Source organism: Canis lupus, chromosome 30 (genome assembly GCF_011100685.1).
Source record: "Canis lupus familiaris isolate Mischka breed German Shepherd chromosome 30, alternate assembly UU_Cfam_GSD_1.0, whole genome shotgun sequence".
In the NCBI taxonomy this organism is placed as follows: Eukaryota; Metazoa; Chordata; class Mammalia; order Carnivora; family Canidae; genus Canis; species Canis lupus.
In genome coordinates, this window is record NC_049251.1 from 25,140,438 (window position 1) to 25,146,088 (window position 5,651).

The following is a 5,651-nucleotide window of genomic DNA, read 5'->3' on the forward strand; positions in this document are numbered from 1 at the left end:
AATTCTTAATTGAAGGAAGTGGCCAACGAAAAACCACAAAGAAACGGAAAGTGCCAGATGTTGTGGTTCTGCCTACCAGGTCTGAAACTTCTCAGTCCTGGCCCCGATCTGGGGAACTCTGAGCATCTAGGCTAGACTAGCAGATAGAAAGCCCTTCCCAATCAGGGACATAAAAGATAGCACTTTGTAGTTCCCAACTTACATACTGGTTACCTGTTTCAATAAATGTGCTCCCACCAGTTCATTTACTGCCTCTGGCATCATCCCCATGTCCTTCGCTTTTTTCTCATGCTGGCATGTTCATCTAAAAAGCCAACATTTCCAGAAGTATATAATTATAAGAAAATATTATGAGCAATTCTATGCAAGTAGTTAAAAACCAGGAGGAAATGGATATTTTCCAGAAAAATATGAATGACTAAAATTGATCTATATTACTAAGTGTCATAGAATTGTCACTTATAAAATGGCACATTACTAAAAGTAATTGAATTTTGTGACATGTAAATTATACCTCAATAAAACTGTTTTTAAAAAGTTTGTAAAAGAAATTGATCTACAAAAAAGGACAAAACTTGAACAGACTAGTTATCACAGAAGATGCTGTAAAAATGATTGAAGATCTATCATTTTTAAAGAACCAGAACTAAAGAGTTTCACAGCTGAGTTCTGTCTCACCTTTAAAAAACAGATAATTCCTTTATAATTCAAAATATTACAGGCCGTAATAAAAAGTTGGAAAGTGCCTCAATTCATTTTATGATTCCGACACAACCTTAATACCAAGACCTGATAAAAAATGGTATAAAAAATAGGAAACAATAGCCTTTAGAAATTTCTATGCAAAATTTTAAATTGAGTATTAGCAAAGAGAAGCAAGCAGTTTATCAAAATAACTCTGGTCTATGACCAAGTAAGGCTGGCTTCAGAAATGCAAAGATAATTCAGAATCAAGAAGTTTTTCAACATAATTCATGATATCAACAAATTAAAGGAGAAACATTACATGATCATATCATTAGATGCTAAAAAGCCTTTTTTTTTTTTTTTTTTTCTGAAATAGTTGCATTCATCAGATATGGTCCATTTGGGCTCAGGAAGCCTTCCCTCTCTGGGAATGAGCCACTCTGTCTGTCAGGTAATGCTAACCTGGGGAGGTTGGAAGTTTTCATCTCTGTCAGATCTTATGGCTTCAGGAGATGGGGCATTTGTTCTTCCTCACTTTTCAGGGAAAGCCTCTCAAAGTGACACCTGTGGGAAACACTGCTGTGAGTGGTGTGGCCCATACCTGTGGAAGACTCCAGTATAAGAATTATACTATCATAAAGAGGAGGACAAAGCTGGAGTGAAATGGAGGAAAACCGAGCCAGGGTCCAGACACCAACACAAGTCCGTTTGTGTGTTTTTGTCCAGCAACTCAGCCTTTCTAGGCCTCGGTCTGCTCCTTCGAGAAAGGAAGAGCTACTCTATGCCTTAGTTAGGTTCCAGTCTACTCCATAGTTAACATTTCTTCTGCTTGACCAACTTCTTTTAAAGAGACACAGGGCAGCATTAACTGCACATTGACATAGTGGAATATCAACCTTTGACATGAAGGTAGGAATTCCTCCCTGATATTTCGATTATGTCTTATGGTTGATGTTTTCCTCCCATAAGAAGTCACCTGCGGGCTTTTAGAAATTAATGGAAGGGGTGCCTGGCTGGCTCAGTGAGTAGAGTGGGACCTTTGTTCTCAGGGGTGATGCATTCAAGCCCCACGTTGGGGACAGAGATTACTTAAAAATAAAATCTTTAGAAAAAATTAATAGTAAACAGCATTCAACAGGGAAAGTTTTATTTTATACACAATTTTAAGGTAGCATTTACCAAATAGGAGAAGAGATATAGCAGGTTTTTAAAAAATGGATTGTAGAGTCAAATATGACTTTCCAGGTTTTAAATAGAACACATTTCTCAATTGATGGAGCTAAACTTTAATTTCCAATGAGCACAGCAAGCTCCAAAAAGGGGTATCATATGTCCCAAACATGATTAACCTCAGCTAGCTTACCTCCCTTCCTCTCTCCTTTCCCTTCTCTCTTCCCTCCCTCCTTCCTTCCTTTTTCTTCTTCTTCTTTTTTAAAGATTTTATTTATTTATTTGACAGAGAGCGCATGAGTGGGGACAGAGGGAGATGGAGAAGCAGACTCCCTACTGAGCAGGGAGCTCAATGTGGGGTTTGATGTGGGGCTTAATTCTAGGACTCTGGGATCATGACCTGAGCCAAAGGCAGATGCGTAACTTGCTGAGCCACCCAGGCATCCTCCTTCCTTCTTTCATTCCTTCCTTCTTAGCAGAGTCTCAAAGGACTAGCATTTTTCAGAAGGGCTCTGGAAAACACTAAATGCACAAGGTGGAAACTTATGCAAAATTAGAAATAAAAATAAAAGTAGTTTTGCTCTGAGTTATCTAGACTCTGTGTTTGCCTTTTGGAGGCTGTTTAAGTCTTTACAATTTTTTTTCTCACAGTGAAGTGAGAAGTCCTGTTTTCCAAAGACAGGTGTTTCTTCTACCTCAAGAGGTTAAGTCTGAAATGAGAGATGGGAGTTGGCAGCTCAGAAAAGCACAGAGGGCAACTACTGCCTTGGATTTGCTCACCATTTCTGGATGAGAGCAGTGAGCATGGAGAGACAAAGTCATCACGGCCCTAAATCCCCAATCATGCAGGCCTCCACTCCAAAAACCACTGGGGCAGCTGGCCCTGCAAGAGCCTAAGGTTAAGCACATACCATTGACCTTAGAGAAATGAGTTCTCACATTAAATACGATGTGTTCTCTGGCTTTGCCTGATTACACTGAAAAGTGCACTGGGAGCATTATTTAAGGCTTTGATGTTCCACCTGCATTTATATGACACAAAATCAATATCTTTACACTCCTGTTGTTCGCCTGTATTATGTTCAACTACTGAGTGGCTTTTAAGACACCAATCAGGTTTAACATCTTGTGTGTTACATAAGCAAGTGTGTGAACAAGAAAAATACTTCTCTATGTTTTCTTTCCCTCTAGGTTGTCAGGACAAGAAACATGAAACAGCTTATTTGGAGTATGTGGATATACAGATACACAATTTATAATCTTGATAACAGAAAAATGTTTTCTCCTTTAAAAGATTCTTGACGATGGTGCTTTTAGAGAACACTGAAAGAATGGATTATTCAATAAATAGCATGGACTGGCTTTCCATTTGGGAGAAAATATTAGATCTCAAGATAGACACATATAAATATAGATTCCCGGATGGTTTAACTTTTTAAACACAGAAAGTACAGGCATTTTACAAATACTAGGAAAATTTTTAAAAATTTTAATAAAGTCATAAAGGAAAGGAGTAATGTATTTGACTATGTAAAATTTATAAATAGCAAAAAATAATGCAAATAAAGTTAACTTCACCTAACCTTTATTCAATACTATGTGACAAAAACTAAGAGGTATGTATAATAAAGGGATTTATGATAAGGAATTGGCACAAGTTATTATGTAAGCTGAAGACCCAGGAGAACTGATGTATAGTACCAGTCCTGGTCTGAAGGCCTGAGAACCAGGAGAGTCAATGATGGAAGTTTCAGTCCAAAGGCCACAGAGATGCAAGAAGAGCTGCTATTTCAGCCCAGGTCTGAGAGCCAGAAAAGACCAAGATGCCAGCTCAACAGTAAGGCAGGGAGGTCTTATTCAAACTTTTTGTTCTATTTAAGTCTTCAATTAATTGGATGAGGCCCACCCACAGTAGGGAAGGCAATCAGCTTTACTCAGCCTGTCCATTCAAATTTAATCTCACCTAGAAATACTCTCACAGACACACCCAGAATAATAATATTTGACCAAATGTCTGGGCACTGTATGGCCCAGTCAAGTTGACACACAAAACTAACCATCATGCAGATACTGTCTCCTTATAGTATGTGGGGAAACTAAGGCTTAAATTGTTTGGAAACTAAGGCTTAAATTGTTTCACCAGAATCCCACAGCTAGGATGGTAGAGGCAAACCTTGTTGCCAGCTCTATCTAAAGTCATAAGGGAATCAACAAACTGGGGGAAATGTGTGCAAAATACAAGACAAAATAAAAATATCAATAGCAATAACAGTCTTTTATAAATCAATAAAAATTATAAGTACCTCTATATTAGAATTGGAAAACAAAACATTTAGACAAAACAAATAATGAAAGAGGAAATGGCTATTAAATAAGTATGCTCAATCTCATTAATGATAAAAGAAATGCAAAACAAAACAAAAAGTATCATTACAGATAACACATCTGTATCTGATACGACATCAGATTTGAAGATTATATAGAATGATCATATCAAATGTAAACTCTTCCTCTCATGTTAGGTGCTTTAGAATGATTTTTGTACCGAAGTATTCCTCTCAGGCAAAGTTTGAGAATGCTTTGACTTCTATTCAAATGCCCCCCCCCCATCTGTTTTCTTATTATTGTCTATTACAGGCCCTCAATCTCTTATCTACAATTCTAAAAAAATTTTTAAAAAGCTTTGAACAGTTTTGTAATACTTTAGTAGCAAAACTTTATCTGATTAGAGTTTAGTTAATGGGAAAACCTGAGTTGAACTGCTAAGATACTCTGAAAGATTCTATTTATCACAGAGTAAACGATTCATGTTTTGCTGTAGAAATAATTATGCCCTTGATTATAAGGCATTGCCCATTCTTCAAGGATTTTTTAGGTAATAAATATATACAATAAATTATCATTTAAAATGGAAAATTCTCAATTCCTAAATACAATGGGCCTCATAGGTTTTAGAAAAGAGTAGTGAGTCTTTATTTTAGTTTTGTATAAAAAGATGTCTTTTAAAAATTTTACTGGGTGGCTCAGTTAGTAAATTTTACTGGGTGGCTCTGTCAGTTAAGCATCTGATTTTGGCTTCATGACCTCAGGGTCCTGGGATAGAGCCCTGTGTCAGGCTCCGCACTCGGCAAGGAGTCTGCTTCTGCCTCTCCATCTCCCTTCCCACTTGCTTTCCCTCTCTCTCAAATAAATATATAAAATCTTTAAAAAGATAAAAATAAAAATTTTACTCTTAATATTTACCTTCCCAACATATTTAAACAAACCTCAAACTGGTAAGAGGATCTACCAAAAATCCTACTACTACCATCATACTTAAACTTAATCAGAGAGAATTCAAGAATGTGTATTCTCACCACTCTGTTCAATATTGTACTAGCAGATTCTCCTCTGTTCAATCATTGAGATGATGATGGCCATGGCTAACACTTTCATTTGAGCCTTTGAGCTGGAGGAGTCTAGTCAAACCACATCCAGACTCTTGGCCTACAAACACTGTAAGATAATGGATATCATTTTGTTAAGCCATTTAAGTCTGGGTCTAATTTGTTATGCAGCATTAGTCACATAGTACTAGAACTAAAAATAGTTATTAAAACAGCTGAGTTTTTCAAGTTCATAGGGTAAAAGGTCAATATGGGAAAAATGGTTACTTCCTTACCCTAGCTGTAAACAATTGGAAATTGAAAAAATTTTAAATATGCCATTTACTTTGGCATGAAAAAAATCCATTAAACACAAAAGAGGGCAGCTCGGGTGGCTCAGTGGTTTAGTGCCGCCTTTAGCCAAGGGCC

The 5,651-nt window shown here is 36.9% G+C and overlaps 1 long non-coding RNA gene across 1 annotated transcript; it reads right to left on the reverse strand.

Moving 5' to 3' along the window:
- Positions 1-207: 207 nt before the first annotated feature.
- LOC119866904 lies at positions 208-5,419 on the reverse strand. Its single transcript, XR_005381723.1, has 3 exons — positions 5,214-5,419; positions 1,150-1,251; positions 208-304 (listed from the first exon to the last, which is right to left on the reverse strand). It is a non-coding gene; the product is annotated as an uncharacterized LOC119866904 (long non-coding RNA).
- Between the last annotated feature and the right edge of the window lie 232 nt (positions 5,420-5,651).